This window comes from Odocoileus virginianus, chromosome 15 (assembly GCF_023699985.2).
Source record: "Odocoileus virginianus isolate 20LAN1187 ecotype Illinois chromosome 15, Ovbor_1.2, whole genome shotgun sequence".
NCBI classification, from domain to species: Eukaryota; Metazoa; Chordata; class Mammalia; order Artiodactyla; family Cervidae; genus Odocoileus; species Odocoileus virginianus.
Window position 1 is genome coordinate 11728739 of NC_069688.1, and position 24717 is coordinate 11753455.

General features: G+C 41.9%; 1 long non-coding RNA gene across 6 annotated transcripts in view; it reads right to left on the reverse strand.

Moving 5' to 3' along the window:
• Positions 1 to 24717, reverse strand: part of LOC110130084 (uncharacterized) — a 230881-nt gene that overhangs the window by 200603 nt on the left and 5561 nt on the right. The window contains exon 3 of one of the 6 annotated variants that reach the window (XR_002311717.2): positions 6931 to 12289. The exons of the other annotated variants lie outside the window; for them this stretch is intronic. This is a non-coding gene — a long non-coding RNA (uncharacterized lncRNA). Of the gene's footprint in view, positions 1 to 6930; positions 12290 to 24717 lie in introns of those variants that run through there. 6 annotated transcript variants of the gene reach the window in all.

The window sequence follows — 24717 nt, forward strand, 5'->3', positions numbered from 1 at the left end:
CATTCCGTGGGTTGTCTTTTTACTCTGTTGATTATGTCGTTGATGGACAAAAGTTTTACATTGGTGTAATCCAATTTACCTCTTTTAACTTTGTTTGTCTATGCTTTTGGTGTCCATGCTACACTAAAATATGTTACCTTGGCATATTTTATACTCAATATGCCAGCAAATTTGGAAAACTCAGCAGTGGCCACAGGACTGGAAAAGGTCCGTTTTCATTCCAATCCCAGAGAAAGGCAATGCCAAAGAATGCTCGAACTACCGCACAATTGCACTCATCTCACATGCTAGTAAAGTAATGCTCAAAATTCTCCAAGCCAGGCTTCAGCAATACGTGAACTGTGAACTTTGAGATGTTCAAGCTGGATTTAGAAAAGTCAGAGGAACCAGAGATCAAATTGCCAACATCCGCTGGATCATTGAAAAAGCAAGAGAGTTCCAGAAAGACATCTATTTCTGCTTTATTGACTATGCCAAAGCCTTTGACTGTGTGGATCACAATAAACTGTGGAAAATTCTGAAAGAGATGGGAATACCAGGCCACCTGACCTGCCTCTTGAGAAACCTGTATGCAGGTCAGGAAGCAACAGTTAGAACTGGACATGGAACAACAGACTGGTTCCAAATAGGAAAAGGAGTCCGTCAAGGCTGTATATTGTCACCCTGCTTATTTAACTTATATGTAGAGTACGTCGTGAGAAACACTGGGCTGGAGGAAGCACAAGCTAGAATCAAGATTGCTGGGAGAAATATCAATAACCTCACATATGCAGATGACACCACCCTTATGGCAGAAAGTGAGCTAAAAAGCCTCTTGATGAAAGTGAAGGAGGAGAGTGAAAAAGTTGGCTTAAAGCTCAACATTCAGAAAACTAAGATCATGGCATCTGGTCCCATCATTTCATGGGAAATAGATGGGGAAACTGTGGAAACAGTGCCAGACTTTATTTTTGGGGGCTCCAAAATCACTGCAGATGGTGATTGTAGCCATGAAATTAAAAGACGCTTACTCCTTGGAAGGAAAGTTATGACCAACCTAGATAGCATATTAAAAAGCAGAGACATTACTTTGCCAACAAAGGTCCGTCTAGTCAAGGCTATGGTTTTTCCAGTGGTCATGTATAGGTGTGAGAGTTGGACTATAAAGAAAGCTGAGCACCGAAGAATTGATGCTTTTGAACTGTGGTGTTGGAGAAGACTCTTGAGGGTCCCTTGGACTGCAAGAAGATCCAACCAGCCCACCCTAAAGGATATCAGTCCTGGGTGTTCATTGGAAGGACTGATGTTGAAGCTGAAACTCCAATCCTTTGGCCACCTCATGAGAAGAGTTGACTCATTGGAAAAGAAGGGGATGACAGAGGATGAGATGGCTGGATGGCATCACCGACTCAATGGACATGGGTCTGGGTAGACTCTGGGAGTTGGTGATGGACAGGGAGGCCTGGCGTGCTGTGAGTCATGGGGTCGCAAAAAGTTGGACACAACTGAGTGAATGAACTGAACTGAAGTTGAAAGAATTTGAGAAAATAGCAGAAGCTTATTTAGACCCTCTGCTCACCTTTCACCCCGAAGTAGGTCATAGTACTCTTAAGTGAGAAGTGCTTTCCCTATAGAAACAAAAGTGCATCCTCACCTCCAAAGACAAAATGATGCCAGAAAGACTCCAAATAGGCCTTGCTAAGTTTCCCCCAGCATACTACACTCAGCTCATGCTCCTTGGCCTGTTATATTTCTCCATGAGTATCCACTCTTCATCAAATCTAGTGTGAAAATTACTCAGGTTTCACTGTTTCTTCAGATGTTGATTTTTTTATGAAGACTAATGTTTCTTAAGACTTACTTTAAGTAAATTTACATGTTTTCTCCTACTACTCTATCTTGGTCAATTGAATTTTCAAAGCCAGCCAGGGATCCCAAGAAGGTGGAGTAAAAAGAAAAAAAAAAAAAAAATCCCCTAAATTTCTAAGAAATTACAATGAAATATGTCCTGAAGCTTTTCTTTGGTCTTTTCTTTTAAGACTCATAGATTTAGGTCTTGCATTGAGGTCTTTGATCCATCTTCAGTTAATTTTTGTATATGGTGAAAGGTAAGGGTACAGTTTATTCTTTTGCATGTAGATATCTAGTTTTCCCACAAGCATTTGTTGAAAATGTCTTTTTTTGAGTTTATTTCCGGGCTCTCTATTCTCTTCCATTGTTCTGTCTGCATTCATGACAATACCACACTTTTGATTACAGTGTGAAAGTATGATAGTCACTCTGTTGTCTGACTCTTTGCTCCCCATAGACTGTAGCCGTCCAGGCTCCTCTCTTCATGGGGTTTCCCAGGCAAGAGTACTGGAGTGGGTAGCCATTCCATTCTCTAGGGGATCTTCCCGACCCAGGGATTGAGCCATGGTCTCCTGCGTCGCAGGCACATTCTTTACTGTCTGAATCACCATGGAAGCTTTGCCAGAAGCTTGAAATCAGCAAGTGTGATACCTTTAACCTTGTCCTTCTTTTTCAGAATTGTTTGGCTATTCAAGCTCTCCAGGCTTACTGTTATGACACAGTTACAAAGAGGACAAAATTTGTCAAACACTTGTGCGGGTTCATCAGTTTTTTCTAAGAATCTTTCTTAATTTTTTGATACTCAAATCAGTGTGAAGTCTGTGAAGTATCTGTCGTGTCATCATCCCTGTAAATTTGTCTTCATCTGTTCACTGGAGTAGCTCTTCCATATGAGTGTCTTTCTAAGTGTCTGAACTGTGCTTTGATATCATGAAATCCTGCATCTTTTACAAGATGTAAAATTCTTTTTTGAAATAGATTTGCTCTTATATTTTGTGGTGCTAATAAATGTATACCTGTGCTAACCAGTGTGTTCTGCCTCAGTTGTCTCAATACATTAGCAGATCTTTTGTTAAGTAGGGAGGGATTTTAAATGTAGACTAATTGTTATAAATTGTCACTTGTGTAGTGAATATTTTTTACATAATTAAACTTTGTGAGTTTGGGGTTTCTGATGGTAAGTACTCAAATAAGGATAAGTTGTCATTGTTGAGGCTATCAGAATGGATATATTCCTGAGAATAAAGTGCTTTGAGAGAGCTGGAAAGAAAACCAAAGTGCTCACGAGTCCACTGACTTTTAGAGAGTTGAGGGCAAAAATATTGAGCATTCCTTCCTGGGGAATGAGTTCTTAAGGAATTATGACAAGAATTTGACTAATTAAATAAAAACTGGTATTAAACAAAGAATTTCAGATTAGTTTCTCAGGAAGAATGATTACCGAGGAAAGAGAAATGTGGGATGTGGTATCATTCTGTAAGAAAGAAAGAGGAAAAAAGGATGACAGATGGAAAAGAACCTTGGGTTTCAATTTCTTTTAGAATAAAATGGAGGTAAGATATGTGTCTCCCATTGAGCTCCCATTGTCACACATGTTGTTTTTTTTTTCTTTCATGTTCTTATTTTTATGCACAAATTTTTTGCAGAGATGCAATTAGAGACCATACAAAGCTTCTCATTTTTGAATTTATGTTGAACACTATTGCATCTCCATGTTTCCTGGCCCGTGAACTACTCCTGCAGGGCTTTTGTCACAGCTGGCATCCACCCACCTTGACGTTAGTTAGTTAACAGCTGAGAGTATTTCCCTTTGGAACTACCTGCAATTTAATGAGGGATTCTAGATATTTAGTAGAACCATATACAAAAGTTATAAATATATATGGAGGCGTTTCAAGCACATGTATAAAGTCATTGTTTTATTCATTCTCTACTCATTTCTACTAAGGGTGTTTATTGAGTTTTGTGCTCACAGTATTAGACTGAGAACACAAAAATAAATCAGTCCTTAAGAAGGTTGCTATCTAAGTTCTCAACCAGGAGGCATAATAGTACTCTCCCCATGTTTGAACATATCTGGGGGCAGTTTGGTTTGTTCCAATGACTTGGGGGACATTACTGGTATTTAGTGGGCAGAAACACTCTGGAAAGATTTGCATAAAGAAGAATTATCCGGCCCTAAACAGTGGTGTCTCCATTGATAAACAAACGCTAGAAAAAGAATACTAGTAGCAGTGCTTTATTCTATACCATACTGTCTTAAGCACCTCACCTGCATTGCTGAACTTCACCTTGACACGCTGGACTTCCCTGGTGGCTCAGCTGGGAAAGAATCCGCCCGCAATGCGGGAGACCTGGGTTCAGTCCCTGGTTTGGGAAAATCCTCTGAAGAAGGGAACAGCTACCCACTCCAGTACTCTGGCCTAGAGAGTTCCATGGACTGTATAGCCCATGGGGTCACACAGAGTCGGACTCGACTGAGCGACTTTCACGTTCTCACTTTCACTTGACATTTTGGAGTCAATACTACACTTTTTTGAATAGCTGACTGGATAAACAAGTCTTTCATGGTTATGCTGCCAAGTAGATGGCAGAACCAGATTTTAAACAGTGTTCTAGATTAGACCCCAGGACCTATAATTTTAATGACAATTAAGTAACTTTTTATTATAGTATATTCATAATTATAAAACTATTATTTTAATAATAATTTAATAACAATTTTAATAACTGGCACATAGAGCTTCTTAAGGTAAAGGTAAAACAGAACATGGAGATCTGCATGCATGAGCATGCAGAACATGCATGAGCAAACCCAGAGGGCACAGACTATGATTCATTCATCTCTCTTCCTTACACCTAGTGCAAGGACTGCCAAAATTCCTCTCCTCTAACCTGTCATTTTTGCCTGGAGAATCCCAGGGGTGGGGGAGCCTGGTGGGCTGCTGTCTATGGGGTCGCACAGAGTCAGACACGACTGAAGTGACTTAGCAGCAGCAGCAGCACCTGTCATTTTATTTAGTTCAATAGACTTTAAAAATAATTCACATCAAAAAAATTAAAAAAACGCCACACCTCAGGGTGCCTCCCCATAGGGGAAGGAGCGCGCCCAGCTCCTGCAGGATATTCAGAGATCATCCTAAATCTGTCCCAGTAAGTCTATGCCCTGGGTTTCTCTGTTTTTATAAGTTCAGGGTGATTCCAGTTCCAGGAATGAGAACCACTCACTTGAATCACCCCAAACACGTTTCTGTTCCTGATAGTCAGTGAGTCAGCCAGGTGAGAAGGATGCAACATCGGTCAGCCTACAGATCTTGAGATGCCTTGTGTGGCTCCCTGGAAAGATACACCTGATAAGCCACACCCCAACCCCCCAACTCCTTAAATGTCCATCTGAAAGCTGCAAGCCAGGTATGAGAGAATACCCATCCTAGCTATATGTCCGCTTCTCAGTCAAGAGGATACTTTTTACTGGGATTCCCCTGCACAAACTTCAAAGGTTTTCTCAGGGTCCTTGTGTGAATCTGATGTGTCCAGATGTCAGTCACCATCCAAGCTCTGTGTTTCTCCAGTCCCCAGAGCTAAGCCAATCACCTAGAGGCATCAGCTCATGGTAGAAGATTCTACCCCTTGTTCCCAGGTTCTTTCCTTATTGAAACCTCAAACCCCATTTCATCTAGACCCATGATCTGAAGCTTCTTCTTTGCAAAAATTCCCGAACCGAGAAGCAACATTGAAACTTTGTCACCTGGATGTGTGTAAGGACTTGGGGTAAGTACAACTACAGGATGAACCAATCATCACCCTGTAATCTTCTTTAGCACTCCACATCAATAGGAGCAAATAATAATTTGTGCAACTTTTCTCTGATAGCACCTAACACCACTGTAATTTGATAAATACTTTGTGTGGCCTGGCATGCTGCAGTCCAAGGGTCACAAAGAGTCGGACATGATCGAGCGACTGAACTGAACTGAACTGTGTAATTTCTTACCCAATAAGTCTCCTCCAGAAAACTAGCGTTGTGATCACAGAGACTTGGACTTGTTTTGCTCACTCGCATCCCTAGCACCTGGCACGGAGCCTGGCACACAGTGCTCAGGGAAGTCTCACTCATTAATACAGGAGAATGGGAATTATGGTTGCACAGGATGCTAGTTTCCTGCCCCCTAAGAAATTTCTCTTTCAGAATCAGTTTGTGAATAGATTGCTCACACCCACCATGGGAATTCTGAGTTCCTTCACCTGGGTTCAAAGAGGATTAAGTAACCATAAGATGCACAAGGAAACTCAGGAAGTTGCAGATATCCTGCCATGTTTAAGTCTCAAGTCAACAGTCAACAGACACAGGCTGTCTATACTAGTTGAGGAGAAGCGTGATGGACAGCTCTACAAGACCCCCATTCTGCTTCGCTGATAACTACCACCCTAGACACTGCAGGCAAGTATGCACTGAGATTAAATGCCCTGCTTCTGACAGAGAAGAATTATCAGAAGCCTGTATTCTGAAGGATATTGACTGGGACTTGAGAAAATAGCGGAGGAAGGGACATACAGGAGAACAGGTAAAAGGAGAGAAAAATCTTAAGGGAGAAAGAAAAGTGAGTCCACCAGTGTTTAACCAATCAATCAAGGTATATTTTCATCCTGACTTACAAAGTACTCCTTCTTCAAAGATGAAGCATCTTTCTTAAATCCTCACCTAATATTTGAGTAATACAATGCGGATGAAATCAATTTTTCATATTTTATAGAGCCAAAGAAGCTACAATGAGTTTGTAAGAATCCAGAATGATTCAAAATATCAGAGGTTTTGGAGATGGGATGGATCTTCCAGAAACCTTCCCATTCAAATGCTTGACTTTGGATAACGCTTCATTTCCCCCATTTTATAGATAACACAAGCTAGTTCTAGGACTGAGATTCTGTGAGAAATGTGTGGAGGACCTGAAAAGAGCATAACCTGGTCCACTAAACACAGTGCTTGGCAAAACTATGCCCATGACTCAGATAAGCTAGGACCTTATCCAAGTGACCCAGTGATTCCCAGACTCATCAGAATTTATTTCAAAAACTTAGTAACTGATTTCTAGAAGCCAGTTTCTGTTCAAAACACTTTAATCCTCACAACAAGCTGGTGAAGTAAATACAATCAGCATTTTTATTTTACTAGTGAAAAAAAAAATACAGAGAGGTCAAGTACATTTCTTGAAACTGCACAGCTAAGATGTAGCCAACCAATTCTTAAAGTTGGCACTCAGATAATTCAGACCTCCCCTTTATGGAAGGAGGCGTTACCAATACCCCTTTCATACTCGCATTGCTCCAAAAGAACAGGCTGGCTTTAGCACTTATGAGAGGTTATATCAGAGACCACTTGTTTATGTTGATGGCCTCTTTTTAGATCCAGAGACTCAAACCCTTCTAAATTACACTATGGTCACTGGGCAATTCCAATAAGAAATGTGACTGTGGGGTCTCACCCAGGGCCCAAAAGAATCTGAGGGACCTCCACTATATACTGCTACCTACTCATTAAGGTTTAGAAAGATGCGTCCCCAAAAGCTCAACTCCAGCCCACACGGAAGGGCCTTACCCCATAATACTCTCGACCTCCACAGCAGCCAAGCTGCCAAGGCATGACGCCTGGATTCACCACTCTCAAGTAAAGTCGTGGAATAAAACAGGAGAAGATTCCCGATGTACCTGAGAGCCTCTGGAAGACCGATACCTATTCAGGACTACAGGTGAGGGTCATTCTGATGAATATCCAAAAGGTTAAGCTCCTGGGGATAAGCTTTCTTGGGATGGCGCTTGCATTCAGTGTGGTCTACCTCGTTGCCTCTCTCTTGGTTTGTGTTAGTCAGGGAGATCCTATCCTTTTCATGTCTGTTATCGGCCCCCATAAGACCATACGCAGGACACCCCAATCTGGCTCATGTATCTCTGGTGCTGTCACTCTTATATACACTCGTTAAGTCCAGCCACCACAGAAATCATGAACACGCTCAATAAGGCTAGCTGTGGTATGTCCTAACCCAATTCTTAAAAAGCTGACTGATACCAATAGGTCAGGACTGAGCACCAAAAACTTATTCGAAACTAATCAAATCCTGGACAAGGTCACCACAGCAACCTGGTTCCAGCCAGTCAAGGATGCGGCCCTACCGTGCATCTGGCCTATAATTCTGTTGGCTCCCTCTTTCCTCAACCTACTTAGTTTACTCCTCAGGTCAGCTTCTGATACAGCATAGATATCAACCCCTGACCCCTCTGATGACTTCCTCACGCCACTCCCCCTTGGACAGACAGCAGCTGCCCTTACTGGCCTCTCTCATTGACAGCTACCAAGTGCTGGACACCCAAGGCCCCTCACTGCCCCAACTCAGCAGGAAGTAGCCAGAATGAATGACACCCATTTCTCCAACGAATTGGGGTCCATACAACTTGAGGGGGGACTGTCAGGTAGGAAGTTAAACATGAGCAACTTGAAGGGAGGCCTGGCTGAAAAGGGATGTAAACTCATCTCTAAACTCCATCCCAGACACACCCAGAAGAGCTCACAGATATACTACAAAATAGCCACAGAGACTTTTCAACTCCTGCACATGGCCCTAGTAGGCACACCGAGGATACAAAAGGACCACAGGGGCTTCTCCTAGTAACCTCAGGCAGTTAGGAGACCATTAAGGACTCATGAATACCCTACATCTAACAGAATTATGGGAAGACATAAACAACACAGCCAGCCGTTAGACAGTTTATAATTGTCAATCAGCCTTGAGCGTATGCCCATTTGCATTGATGGGTGGCGGGTACAAGCCCGATTTGACCTGGGCTTAATCAAAAGGAAACGTAAAAAGGGGAAGCCAAGAGGGATGGACAGAGTGAGGAGGACTCCTCTGGGGGTGCTTGAGTTGAACTGAGCCGTAACTTTTCTGCTGTTCCACAACTTTGGTCCACCACTCCAAATTTTTGTTGCGACAAGAACCGAGGAAAAGAAATAAACCAACCTGACAGTTCTATAATAGTGTTTGCATAGTAATCACTGTTAGTACAGTTAGCATTCTTTCTTAGTGAGGGCTGGAAGGGTTCTTTCTTAGTGAGAGTTAGGGATGTGGGACCTCATGGTCATCTCTGCTAAAAAGATGGCTCATATCGAGAATATTGAGATCCTTTACACAATTGGCGAAGGCCACTTCGGCAAAGTGAAGTTTGCCTAGCATGTTCTCACCAGGGGAGTGCTAGCTGCTAGCTATTAGGTAATAAAGAAGACAAATCAGAGGTTCTCCAGGCTCCAGGAACTGTTTTGAGAGGTTAACAGCATGAAAATCTTGAAACACCCGTATATTGTGAAACTACTGGAAGTTATCAATATAGAGGACACTCTGTTTATAGTAATGGAGTACCTCAGTGGGGGAAACATATTCACCTACTTGGAGGCCCAAGGCTGCCTGACGGAGGGGGAGGCCCGAGGCGCGTTCCGCCAGCTGGTCTCGGCTCTCCAGCACTGCCACCAGCGGGGCGTGGTTCACCGGGACGTGAAGCTGAGCAGCCTTCTCCTTGATGCCAACAATATCAAGATTTCAGACTTCAGCCTTAGCAAACACTGGCACCCAAGAAAGAAGCTAGACACATTCTGCGGCAGCCCCCTGTTCACGTCCCCAGAACTCTTCCTGAGGCTGCCTTGCACAGCCCCAGAGGTGGATGTGTGGAGCCTCGGCGTCGTCCATAGTACACCTCGGCGTACACCATAGTAACTGGATCCCTCCCCTTCAGGGGACAAGATTTCTGGGAGCTGCGGTGCATCCCTAGAGGGCAATACTATGTGCCCAAATATCTATGAAATGAAGTAACACATTTAATACAGAGGATGTTAACGCTCAACCCTACCAACAGAGGGACTTTAGATGATGTTTGGCAGCACCCATGGGTGAACACGGGCCAGGAGGAGCCACTCCCGCCAGTCTGTGAAGAGCACCCTGGGGTGACAGTGGGGATGATACTGGGCTGGTGAAGGGACCAGATCCAGGGCTGGCTTACAAGCAGTGGCAGTGACACGGACGAACCCAAGGTGGGGGCCCGCACCATCATTGTGAGGCCAGCCATTTCCTCCGACCTCAGCAGCCAAGAACATACGCCTCCCGCCAGCCCTGAAGTGTCCATGCTTATTCCCGACTGGCTTTGGGATACCATTCAGCAGCAGGAGAACCAGGAGTCAAGGAGAAGATCAGAGAGCCTGCCACTCCCCCACCCTGCCTGGAAGCGAGGACCGTCACCCCCAGCTCAGCCCCCTGCACTCAAAACACCCATGATGACAGCATCGCCCGAGCCACCGATCACGCCGGTGACCGCCACGACACGTGCGGGGCCAGGCTCACCTGTGACACCTGCGGCAGGCGTGACAGCAGCCATGCCCGTGATACCAGCATTACGCAGGACACCAGAGACGCCTGCGACACCAGCAGCGCCTGCAACAGCTGCGATACCAGTGGTGCCAGCTTCACCTGTGACGCCTGCAGCACCTGTGAGACCAGCTTCACCTGTGATACCAGCCTCAGCCATGACGCCCTAAGCACCCAGGACAGCACTGGGGCCTGCAGCACAGAAGACACCCGTGGCACCGTGATACCTGTGGTGCCAGTGGCTGCAGTGACACCAGGGGCACCCAGGCACAGATGGCACCTCTGGCACCTGTGAGGCCCAAGGGGCTGGGGCGCCCATGGCACCACGTCACCCGTGCACCCACGTCGCCCTCAACACTCACAGAACCCACGGCACGCACGGTAACCACATCACCTGTGACACGTGCAACACCAATGGCACCCATGACATCAGCGGTGAACTCCCAGAAGGAACCCACTGCTCCCCGATGTGCCTGATGCCAGAAGCTCCACCCCTGTTGGGCAGCCCGAGAATATGTCCACAGTCACTCCCCCTGGCCTCACCCAGAAAAAGAAGAGGGTGTCTGGGAGAATCTGGAGATGTATATTTAAACTTCTTTGCTGTGGGCTGCCCAGCAAGAGGGGTAAAAATAAAGTGAGCCCAGAAACACCCAGTGGATGACCTGCCAAGCCCCCTGGGACCTGGGCATGTTCCCACCTGGATGAGGAGGCTCAAACCCAGCACCTCCACCCCTTCAGGAAGCCTCCTGTCCAAAACCCTGGCCAGCACAGAGAATGCTCTGGAGGGGCCTGGGCAATCAGAAGAGGCACCACCCTGGCCTGGCTGCCCCTCCTCCCCTGCTGGGTGAAACTTCAGAGACTAGACTGTCTCCTGGGGCATGTCCCCATCCCCCACACTTCTGTCTTTCATGTGGTTGGGGGAGGGGATAATTCTTGCCAACTCCTTTCTTGTTTCTTCATAGTCTTAATAAACTTTATGCTCCAGAAAGATGTATCACACTCTGTTTTGCATTCTCTCTGGTTAGAGTAGTGTGTAGTCATGTAGTATTTGGCGTTAATGACTTAAGAATTAGTACAATCATTCCCAAGGGCAACAATTGCTGCACTGCAGGGCAAACATGCAGAAAGACATTACCTAGTATTTTCAGAAGGGTCAAAGGGAACTTTGATCCCTGAAGCCAGTGTTAATAGAACCGGGATATCTGTGATAGGCTAATAAGTCCTCTGAACCAGTCGGTGTGTGGTGTGGTCAGGTCCCCATGCAGATGAGTTTCTTGAATGTCCTGTAGGGGTTGGGTTCTCTCCTTCCCCCATGGGGAGGGGCCCTGATGCATCAGGTTTCTAAAAATTTTTTGATGTAGATCATTTTTAAAGTCTATTGAACTTGTTACAATATTGCTTCTGTTTTATATTCTGGTTTTTTGGCCTGGAAGCATGTGGAATCTTTGCTCCGCAACCAGGGATTGAACCTGCAACCCCCTGCACTGGAAGGTGAAGTCTTAACTACTAGACCAGCAGGGAAGTCCCTTTTTCATCTTAATTTTTTTGATGTGTGGGTTTGACTACAGGAACTGGCTGATTATCAGAAATACTAGATTTGTCAGCATTCCCTGGTTCCCTGTTCAAGGAGCCACTGAACACATGGGTGACTGGAACAGGGTCTTCTTCCCAGAGGCCTGTCTCTGGGGACACACACTCTGTGGGCACACACTCTCAGAGGCATCAGCCGCACCGCTCCATTGGCTCTCGTGTGCTTGCATGTCACTTGCTGACTGCGCATGTCTTCACCACAACATGCAGGGCACTCTGGCCACTCGCTCGCGAGCCGCCTCCCAGGGCAGTCACAAAATGGTCTAGAAGGTTCTAAGTCCATCAGGCTCTTTCTGCTTTCTCCTCAGCTCTTAACTCTTTCTCTTGTGTATCAACAGTGTCACTGACATTCTTGTTTTTTTCTTCTCTTCACCTGGATTCACTAGCAAAGGGGAGCCTAGGAACTGGCCCAGGATACAAGGATCCTTCCCCTTTCTTCTCATTTCTTCATTACTGTCTCAGTTCTGTATCAGAAAAAAAATCCATGGGCCAAGTTAGTGAAAACAGATCTCTCACTGCAGAGGGGGAGAAAGAGAGACATTGACAGACCAAACAACAACTATTTTAAACGGGCAGGAAGAAGAGGAGGATTTGAAAGGATTCTTCCTCTACTCTAACACAAACGTAACCAGAGAACCACACACTCTGGACACAGGGTACATCCTAACGGCGGTCAGGAAGGAATAAAGCAATCTGAGGGGAGGAGACGGGCTGGGCTGCTGGTCATCCCACATCTGAGATGACATTCTCAGCTGGCTTTTAGGTGAACCCTTCTCTCTCAAATGAGAGACTTTAAGATTCGTTCACAGTATGACCACGTTCAGCCATCAATATATACATCATTCATATGCACAGAGTTAAATGTGTTCATTTTGGATATTTCCTGAAAACCAGCTCACTAATTTACAAAGCATTGGGAGTATCTCCCTACAAGACACTTACTAATTACAAAGTTAAAATTTAAATCTACATTGGAGAAACCTTACAGACACCACTTTAAACACATGATCAAAGTCTACCTCACTAGTAATAAAATGTGGCAACCTCGTGTGCCTTTTTGGCGCTTCCCTGGTAGCTCAGCCATAAAGAATCCTCCTGACAATGAAGGAGATGGGGGTCTGAGTGTTCAATCCCTGGGTTCAAGGTCCCCTGGAGAAGGAAATGGCAACATACTCCAGTGTTCTTGCCTAGAAAATCCCATGGACTGAGAAGCCTGGCAGGCTATAGTCCATGGCGCTGCAAAGGAGTTGGACACGACTGAGCAACTGAACAACAACCTCATGTACCTTTGGATTTGACGCACTGGGAAGGGATACTATCATTTCTGTGCAGAGACCTTCCCAACCATCCCGTCCACACCCGTGTAGTGAGCATAGTACCAGTGCAGAGACCTTCCCAACCATCTTGTCCACGCCCGTGTAGTGAGCATAGTACCATCTCTTCCGTATGCTGTCCTTTCTGTACATTTGATCACTCTCACTCCAAAGTCACAGCAACGATGCCTGTGGATGTGGATGCTGAAATATCTTAAATTTAGCTGACTTTACCAACAACAATCATCAGACAATGGAATTGTGTTGATGCAAAATAAGCCCTCATTCTACTTGGGGAAAAATTCAATTAATAACAGAATCATGTAGAGCCACCCGGTGGTAATGGAGATTTAGTGACATATTGTAGTTGAAAACTGCCTGTAGTGCCCATGGGGGTATTTCCCCTTTATTCTTGCTTTGCCAGCCCCCAGCAACCATGCCTGGTTTCCACTCATCACAAATCAAATGAAACAAAAATCACCAGGGGTTAAAAAGCCTACACTGGATTATAGTCACACCATTTAGAACATAAAATTTTACTGGTAATTGCATTCTGCTGAATAAATATCCTGACATCAACTTATAGCACATTAGTATTCTGATGGTGATTATTTTCACTTAAACGTGTCTGCCTCTAAATAAAACAGGAAAGGGTGCAATGACATGAGGTTTGGAGATGGAATGGATGGATAGTCTGTTCATTAAACCAGAGGTTCTGGCACGGAGCTAGGATTGTGGGTGAAACAAATTACACAGAGATTTATTTCATATTATGTCTTTGCAAAGTTATCTATGGAAGCCATAAACATATAGTTTTCAAACTCTTCTTGCATGAATATAGAGCCAGGGACCACAAGTACAGATGCTGAGGCTCTTTCCCAGACATTCTGTATTAGAATCTTTAGGAGCAGGACTAAGGAATCTACATTCTTAACACAGTTCTCAAGTCTTCCAGTGAACGACCAGTTTGAAGAATCCTGTTCTAAATGTTTGCCAGTCTTAGTCTAAGGTATCAATGATGATTCAAGTATAAATTGATCTAAAAAGCACAACATCTAACACTGGAAATAGACCAAGGAACAGCAAGTATGATTCATGGGTCAAATCTGACTCACCAACTGTTCTTACATATAAAGTTTTATCGGAACACAACCATGTTTATTTGTTTACAAACTATCTACAGTTTCTATCTTTCTTTAATTTAAAAAATTTTTTTTGCTACTTTCTTGTTAAAACTGCAGAGAGCAGTTGTGACAGAAACCATATAACCTATAAAGCCTAAAATATTCACTACCTGGCCTTTGTTGGAAAAAAGTTTGCCAACACCTGATGTAAACAGATATCAGGGAATGAGGGACTAGGAAAGTGAGTAAACTAAGAGAGATAGGCAGGTAGAGCAGCTCGCTCCTGCCAAATTGTCAAATCCCTTCTTTGCTTTCTTTTTTTTAAAGTGGTGGATGCACTCTGTATTTTTTTCAGATCTACTGAAATATAATTGATATATAATATTGTGTAAGTTTAAGGCATACAATGTGATTATTTGATACATGTATATATTAGAAACTTCCCAGATGACTCAGTGGTAAAGAATCAGCCTGCCAATGCAGGAGACACGGGTTGGATCATGGGTCAGTAAGATGCCCTGGAGAAGAAAATGGCAACCCACTCCAGTTGCCTGGAAAATCCCATGGACAGAGGAGCCTGATGGGCGAGATAGTCCATGGGGGTCTCAAAAGAGTCAGACACGACTGAGCAACTAAATAACAACAACAAAGTATGCTATAAAAGAATTTCCATAATAAGGTTAGTTAACACATCTTCGACCTCATATAATTACCCTTTTCTTTCTTTATGTGGTCAAAACATTTAAGATCTACTCTTTTAACAACTCTCAAGTATACATTACAATACCATATGGTATTATAGTCACCATGGTATATATTAGGCCCCTAGAACTTAGTCATCTTATGTTTATGTCCTTTGACCAATACCTCCCCAGTCCCCTCCCCACCCCAAGCAACAAACATTCCTTCAAGAGTTTGGCACTTTCAGATTCCACATAAAAGTGAGATTGCATAATACTTGTCTTTCTCTATCTGAATTATCTCATTTAGCATATGCCCTCAAGCTTCATTCATGTTGTTACAAATGGGCAGATTTCCTTCTTTGTCATGGCTGAATACTATGCCACCACACATATACGTATAGAACACACATGAATATATATATACACACATTTTGTTATCCATCTTTATTCATCTGCAGTTGACACAGATTCTTCTATTTCTTGGCCGTTTCAAATAATGCTGCACTGAACACTGCAGTACAGAGAGTTCTTCCAAATGATTCCATTTCCTTTGGCTTACTTCCCAGAAGTGGGGATGCCAGATCCCACGGGAGTTTTCATCGGTCACTTGAGCAGTCATCATAGCTGGTTTCCATATGGCTAGACCACTTTCCTTGGATTCTAACCTCAGCTCTGTCACACATTAGAAGGACTTAACCTTGCTGAACTTCACTTTTCTTTATCTATACAAGTGAGAAGGATTAAACTAAATCAAATGACAGATAAAGGAAAGGCATTTTGGCAATCCTTGTACTAGGTTTAAGGAAGACAGATGACTAAATCATAATAGATGCCCTCTCTGTTGCTTGAGCATGATCTCCAGGTTCTGTTTCATCTTCAGCTTAAGAAGCTCTGTGGTCCAGTTATTAAAATTGTAGCTTCTGGGTTCTAATCTAGTACACTGTTTAAAAACTGGTCCTGCCATTTACTTAGCAGAATAACCTTGAAAGACTTTCTCCTTTTAGCCATTCATGAAAGTAGAGATAGTATTTACTTCAAAGTGTCAAGGTGAGCTTAAATTAAGCAATGCAGGTAAGGTGCTTAAGACAGTATGGTATAGAATAAATCACTGCTACTAGTATTATTCTTTTTCTAGCATTTGTTTATCAATGGAGACACCACTGCTTAGGGCTGGATAATTCTTCTTCAGGAAAATCTTCCAGAGTGTTCCTGCCCACTAAATACCAGTAATGGTGTCCCCCAGGTCATTGGAACAAACCAAACCGCCCCCAGATATGTTCAAACATGGAGACAGTACTCTTGTTCCTCCTGGTTGAGAACTACTTACATAGCAAACTTCTTCTAAGGACTTGTTTATTTTTGTGTTCTAAGTATAACACTGTGACTAGCACATAACTCAGTAAACACCTTTAATAAAAATGGGTAGAGAATAAAACAATATGACTTCATAGAATGCTTGAAATGCCACCATTATATATTTTATACCTTTTCTTTTGTATATGCTTCTATTAAATGTCTAGAATCCCTTATTAAAAAGCAGGTAGTTCCAAGGGGAAATACTCTCAGATGTTAGTAACTAACGTCAAGGTGGGTGGATGCCAGCTGTGACAAAAGCCCTGCAGGAGTAGTTCACAGGACAGGAAGCATGGAGATGCAATAGTGTTCAAGATAAATTCAAAAATGAGAGGCTTTCTATGGTCTCTAATTGTCTCCCTGCAAAAAATCTGCACACAAAAATAAGAACATGTGTGACAATGTGTTCCCAATGGGAGACACATCTCTTACCTCTCATTTTATTTCAAAAGAAATTGAAACCCAAGGTCCCTTTCCATCTATCAGCCTCTTGTCCTCTTTCTTTCTTACAGAGTTACATCACATCCCATACTTCTCTTTCCTCGGTAATCAGTCTTCCTGAGAAACTAAGCTGAAAATTTTTATTTAATACTTGTTTTCATTTAATTAGTCAAATTCTTGTCATAATTCTTTGAAAATTCATTCTCTCACCCAGGAACGTTCAATATTTTTGTCCTCAACTCTAAAAGTCAGGGGCCTAGTGTGTATTTTGGTTTTCTTTCCAGCTCTCTCAAAGCACTTTACTCTGAAGAACATATCTATTCTCATGGACTTAACAATGACAACTTATCTTTATCTGAGTATTTACCATCAGAAACCTCAAATTCACAGTTTAATTCTGTAAAAAATATTCACTACACAACTGAAAATTTATAAAAATTAGTCTCCATTTCACATCCCTCCCTACTTGAACACAAAGATCTCCTAATGCATTGAGACAAGTGAGGTATCATTCACTGGTTAGTACATGTAAACAACTATTTTCACCATGAAATACAAGAGCAAATCTATTTCAGAACAGAACTGCACTTCTTGCAAAAGATGTAGGATTTCATGATGTCAAAACACAGTTCAGACACTTAGAAAGGCACTCGTATGGAAAAGTTACTCTAGTGAACAAATGAAGATAAATTTACAAGGCTGATGACAGAATGGTGACTTCAAAGACTTCACAGAAAATGACTTGAATATCAAAAAATTAGGAGACTTAGAAAAAAAATGAATCCTCACACATGGTTAGCAAATTTTGCTCTCTTTTTAACTGTGCCATAACAGTAAAGCTGAGAGCTTCAATAGCCAAAACAATCTTGAAAAAGAACAAAGTTAAATGTCTCACACTTTCTGATTTCAAGCTTATCACAATGCTATTGTAATCAAAACAGTGTGGTATTTGTATAAATACAGACAGAACAATGGAATAGAATAGACAGCCCAGAAATAAACCCTCACAATCACAGTCAAATGATTCCTGATAAGGAAGCCAAGACTATTCAATGGGGAAAAAAACAACATTTTCAACAAACGGTTGTGGGAAAACTAGATATCCACATGCAAAGGAACAAGTTGTACCCTTACCTTACACCATACACAAAAAGGAACTGAAAATGGATCAAAGATCTAAATGCAAGACCTCAATCTATAAAAATCTTAGAAGAAAACACAGAAGAAAAGTTTCATGACATAGTTCATTGTAATTTCTTAGAAATTTGGGGGAAACTTTATTTTTATTCAACCTTCTTGGGATCCTTGGCTAACTCTGAAAATTAAATTGACAAAGGCAGAGTAATAGGAGAAAGCATATAAATTTATTTAATATAAGTCTTGAGAAACATGGGATCCTTCATAAGAAAATCAAGATCTGAAGAAACAGTGAAACCTGAGCATTTTCACACCAGATTTGATGAAGAGTGGATAGTCATGAAGAAATATAACAGGCCAAGGAGCATGAGGTGAGTGTAGTATACTGGGAAAAATTTAGCGAGGCCTATTTGGAGTCTTTCTGGCATCCTTTTGTCTTTGGAGATGAGGATGCGCCTTTGCTTCTATAGGGAAAGCACTTTTCACTTAAGAGTATTATTACGACCTACTTCAGGGGTGAAGGGTGAGCAGAGGGTCAAAGTAACCTTCCTACTTCTGCTGTTTTCTCAAAATCCTTCAACTTAAAATATAAAATATGCCAAGGTGTCATATTTTAGTGTAGCATGATCTGAACTCCGTAAGATATGACACTGAAAACAGACACACAAAGTTAAAAGAGATAAACTGGATTACACCAAAATGTAAAACTTCTGTGCATCAAGGACAGAATCAATAGTGAAAAGACAACCTGTGGAATGGAAGGAAATATCTGCAAACCATATATCTGACAATGAGTTAAAATAAAGAATATAAGGGCAAGTTCTAAGATTTAACAACAACAGAAACAAAAAGAACATGATAAAAAGTGAGTAAAGAATTTGAAAGAAATTTCTCCAAAGAAAATATACGAATGGTCAATAGGCACATGAAAAGATGTACCACATCTTTAGTCAATAGGGAAATGCAAATCAAAACCTCAGTGAGACATCCAGTTCATATCCATTGAAGTATCTACTATAAAAAGAAAAAATAAAAAGGAACAACTGTTGACAGGGATGCTAAAAAAGTGAAATCTCTGTGCACTACTTTTATGTTTATTTATTTATGGTGGCACGGGGTCTTTGTTGCTGGATACAGGCTTTCTCTAGCTGCACAAAAGGAGGAAACTCTCTAGATGCAGGGTGTGAGCTCAGCATTTCCAGCATACGGGCTCTAGAGCACACAGGCTCAGTAACTGTGGCCCACAGGCTTCACTGCCCCACAGCATCTGAAATCTCCCCAGACCAGGGATTGAACTCATGCCCCCTGCACTGGCAAACAGAGTCTTAACCCCTGGACCACCGGAGAACTCCCTTTTTGCAACTATTAATAGGAGTGTCAAATAGTGTAGTCACCATGAGAGAGTATGGTGGTTCCTCAAAAAATTAAAAATCAAATTTCTGTATGGTCCACCAACTCTACATTCGGAATACGCTCAGAAGAATTGAAAGCATGGTCTTGAAGAAATATTTGTACACCCATGTTCTGAGCAGCACTACTCACAAAAGCCCAATGGTGGAAGCAACTCAAAGGTCCACTGATAGATGAATGGATAAACAAAATGTGATGTATACATATAACAGAATAGTATTCAGCCATAAAAAAGAAAATTCTGACATGTGCTATAACCTGTACAAACCAAAAGGACATAAAACTAAAATAATCCAGTAACACAGAGAAGGAAATGGCAACCCACTCCAGTACTCTTGCCTGGACAATTTCACGGACAGAGAAGCCTGGTGGGCTGCAGTCCATGGGGTTGCTAAGAGTCAGACACAACTGATCGACTTCACTTTCACTTTTCACTTTCATGCATTGGAGAAGGAAATGGCAACCCACTCCAGTATCCTTGCCTGGAGAATCCCAGGGTCAGGGGAGCCTGGTGGGTTGCCATCTATGGGGTCGCACAGAGTCAGACACGACTGAAGCAACTTAGCAGCAGCACCAGCAATCCAGTAATAAAAAGACAAATACTGTGTGTTTGATTACATTTACAGCAAGTATCTAGGTACTCAAACTCAGTGAAACAGAAAATATAATACAGTGGGGGCTTCCCTATTAGTCCAATGGTTAAGACTCTGCCCTTGCACTGCAGGGAGCACAGGTTCAACCCCTGGTCAGGGAACTAAGATCCCACATGCCTTGTAGTGTGGTTAAAAAGTTGAAAAGAAAATGTCACAATGGTGGTTTCTAGGAGCTAAGGGGAAGGAGACATGGAGAATTGTTGTTTAATGGTTATGGAATTTCATTTTTTCAGGACTAAAGATTTCTGAAGATTGGTTGCATAACAATGTAAATATACTTAACACTACTGAACTGCACACTTGAAAAGTTTTAGATGGTATTAATACATTTTATATTATGTGTCTTTTACCACAATTTTTAAAAAATATATCAAAAAGCTAGTTCAAGGCAAACAATAATAAAAATATCAAAGGATCTTGCATTCAGATTGCTTGCTAAAAGGGTCTTTAAAGTTTCACTACATGTTAAAGAGTCCAAGACTGACTTTTTTACTATGTGTGATATTTATGGATAAAAGGCCAGACAAAACTCAAATCAATATACCAATAATTTTTGTTTAAAAAAAAAAACTGTGATTACAAAAGACTAGAATATAAATGTACATTTACACAATTTTTTAGAAAGTAACACAGAGTGTAGATTCTCAGAGACTAGTGCACAGATTCACTGGGTATATAAAACAGCGACAAAAAGAAATTAATTCTTTGCTCATTCTAGGAATTAGTGGCCAGTTGGAATTAGAATAGAAATTGCTTTAAATATAACATACAAATAACTGTAATTACTTTTTTCCTATTAAATTTTTCCACTATTTACAGGTATGTAGTGGTGTTGTTCTGTATGAAGTTATTTAAATGACCTTTCCACTATAAATCTTTGAATAATAAAGACCTCTTTCAGTTCTGTCCTCCATGCAGATGACTTCCAACTCCATCTGTGGGTCAGAGCAATGTAAGTTTTCCAAATGCCCCTGGAAATTTTACTTAAAACGTTTCTCTATTAATTCATATTCAACATGAAAAAGTCAAACCTATCATTGCCCTTCTAAATATTACTTTTGCTCTTCTTGATGTCAACGTACACACCACACCAACTTAAATGAAAATACTGGTGTCATTCTGTCTTCTTCCATTTGCTCACCTGTCATTTAATGTGTCCAAGCCCTGCTGACTTGTCTTTTGAAGGTTGTCTTTCATCTGCAGTCCCTTTTTCTCCCCTCCAAGTTTCACTCCTTCTGGCCCTTACCTCTCATGCCTAGGTGGGCACAATAAACTTCTCTTTTGCCTCCTCACTAGTTCAATTTTTTCCTGTTCTAATTCTACCCAAATATATCTCTGTTACTCTTTTTCATTATTGTTGTTTATGTGGATGTTTTTGCTTTTTGGCAATGACACATAGCACATGGGATCTCAGTTCCCTGACCAAGGATAGAACACATGCCCTTTGCATTGGAAGCTCAGAGTCTTAACCACTGGACCACCAGGTAAGTCCCCAACACTATAAGTCTTTTAAGGCAGCTCTGCTTCAGCCAAAACACTATATTCATTCTTCCACAAACTTGCTTTTCTTTTCCTATCTCTTGGTTTTTACATCATTACCTCCTCATGTTTTCTACCTTTCCAAATCCTATTCAGACCCCAAAGCTGCCTTTCTTATGAGTGCAAGACTAAGTGTGGAACACATTTTTGCTTACACCCTTCAGAAGGCAATTTTCCACGCATGTAAACCCAGAAGTAACATAGGAGGATATTTCTTAATTGTATAATCATGACTAATGTGCTCAGTTTTCATTCCAATGCCAAAGAATGTTCGAACTACCGCACAAATGCACTCATTGCACACGCGGACGGAGGAGCCTGGTAGGCTGCAGTCCATGGGGTCACTAAGAGTCAGACATGACTGAGCGACTTCACTTTCCCTTTTCACTTTCATGCATTGGAGAAGGAACTGGCAACCCACTCCAGGGTTCTTGCCTGGAGAATCCCAGGGAGCCTGGTGGGCTGCCGTCTACGGGGTCGCGCAGAGTCGGACACAACTGAAGTGACTTAGTAGCAGCAGCAGCAGCACCACACCCTAGTAAAGTAATGCTCAAAATTCCCCAAGCCAGGCATCAACAATACGTGAACCGTGAACTTCCAGATGTTCAAGCTGGTTTTAGAAAAGGCAGAGGAACCAGAGATCAAATTGCCAACATCCGCTGGATCATCGAAAAAGCAAGGGAGTTCCAGAAAAACATCTATTTGTGCTTTATTGACTATGCCAAAGCCTTCAACTGTGTGGATCACAATAAACTGTGGAAAATTCTGAAAGAGATGGCAATACCAGGCCACCTGACCTGCCTCTTGAGAAACCTGTATGCAGGTCAGGAAGCAACAGTTAGAACTGGACATGGAACAACAGACTGGTTCCAAATAGGAAAAGGAGTACGTCAAGGCTATAGATTGTCACCTTGCTTATTTAATTTATATGCAGAGTACATCATGAGAAACACTGGGCTGGAAGAAGCACAAGCTGGAGTCAAGATTGCAGGGAGAAATATCAATCACCTCAGATATGCAGATGACACCAGCCTTAAGGCAGAAAGTGAAGAAGAACTAAAGAGCCTCTTGATGAAAGTGAAAGAGGAGAGTGAAAAAGTTGTCTTAAAGCTCAACATTCAGACAACTAAGATCATGGCATCCAGTCCCATCACTTCATAGCAAATAGATGGGGAAACTGTGGAAACAGTGGCTGACTTTATCTTTCTGGGCTCCAAATCACTGCAGATGGTGATTACAGCCATGAAATTAAAAGATGCTTACTCCTTGGAAGGAAAGTTATGACCAACCAAGACAGCATATTAAAAAGCAGAGACATTACTTTGTCAACAAAGGTCCGTCTAGTCAAGGCTATGGTTTTTCCAGTAGTCATGTATGGATGTGAGAGTTGGGACTATAAAGAAAGCTGAGCACCAAAGAATTGATGCTTCTGAACTGTGCTGTTGAAGAAGACTCTTGAGAGTCCCTTGGACTACAAGGAGATCCAACCAGTCCATCCAAAAGGAGATCAGTCCTGGGTGTTCATTGGAAGGACTGATGTTGAAGCTGAATCTCCAAAACTTTGGTCACCTGATGTGAAGAGCTGACTCATTTGAAGAGACTCTGATGCTGGGAAAGATTGAGGGCAAGAGGAGAAGGGGATGACAGAGGATGAGATGGTTGGATGGCATCACTGACTCAATGGACATGAGTTCAGGTAGGCTCCGGGAGTTGGTGATGGACAGGGAGGCCTGGTGTGCTGCAGTTCATGAGGTCAGAAAGAGTCCAGACACGACTGAGTGACTGAACTGAACCTACCTGAATGTGCTCAGTGTGTATAGCCACAACAAACAGCTGTTATTTATTGAATGCCCACTATTTTAAGCACTTTCTATTTACTAATAATAGCCATCATTTGTTGAGTTTTTCTTATGTGCTAGATCCTAAACACATTGCATGAATGAGTCCACATATATTTCTGTAATGTAGGCAGGACTATTAGCCCATTTTTCCAGGTGAGGAAATTAAGGTAAAGAGAAAACACACAACTTAACAAAGAAAGTTGCCAGTAATAACGGGCAGAGCTAGAATTCAAACCTGGCAGTCTAGTTCCTCCATCTACATTCTTGACCACTGCCCTATGTTAAATTATAATGTGTCATTTAATCCTACAGGAACCCACAAGGATATATATTGGCTTGCCCACTTTGAAGATAAACAAAATGAAATCCAAAGAAGACAGGAATACCTTCAGTCACAGATATGGTTAAGTGGTAATGCTCAACTTCATACCCAGGTCCATCAGACTCCATTAAAGATTATTTTATATGCTTGTGCTCTTGAGTTCAACACAACTACCTCTGGAAGCTTAGTATGGGAATTAAATAAGACCATCCATGTGTTTTATAAATGCTAATATACAATACTGAATGTTGGATTAAATTTCCTGTGAGCACACCGTTAAATCATCACCATGACTATTAGCATTAGACAAATAGTCTCTAAATTGCAGTCCTGTATGTCTACTGGTCTGTTTGTTGGTTTTAAAATGTAATAGTTTATGTATAAGTTAAATACATACATTATTATACTAATATATCTTCAGTCTGCCACATACTAGCTAATTGTTCCTATGGCAGCTTCTTATCCTATCTGTGCTTCAGCTTCCTCATTTTTTAAATAGAGACAATAGTATATATATTAGTTGTTGTGAGAGTTAAAGTACTTATAGAAGTAGAGCATTTGTAACTACTTGGTACATAAATAAATGCATAAAACACTCAATATGATTGTGTATAAGAAAATATACAAAATAAACTTTAAATAAAATGAGAAATATGAGTTAAATAAAATTTATTTTAGTGTACTGATTAATGATATAAACTTTTCTGCCTTACCCTAAAGTATTACTAATATCACTAATTTTAGCAAGGAAGTATGACTGAACAAGTACCATTGCTTTTTATGTCTGGATGTAACATTTTGTCATACAGCTATTTGATAGCTTGGTTCTAAATAATACTGCAGTGGACTGCCACGCCTTTCTCCGGGGGAATCTTCCCAACCCGGGAATCAAACCCAGGTCTCCCACACTGCAGGCAGATTCTTTACAGTCTAAGCCACCAGGGAAGCTACTGGAGCGGGTAGCCTATCCCTTCCCCAGGGGATGTTCCTGACCCGGGAATTGACCCGGAGTCTCCTGCATTGCAGGCAGATTCTTTACCAGCTGAGCTACCAGGGAAACCTGATTTTAGCAAGGA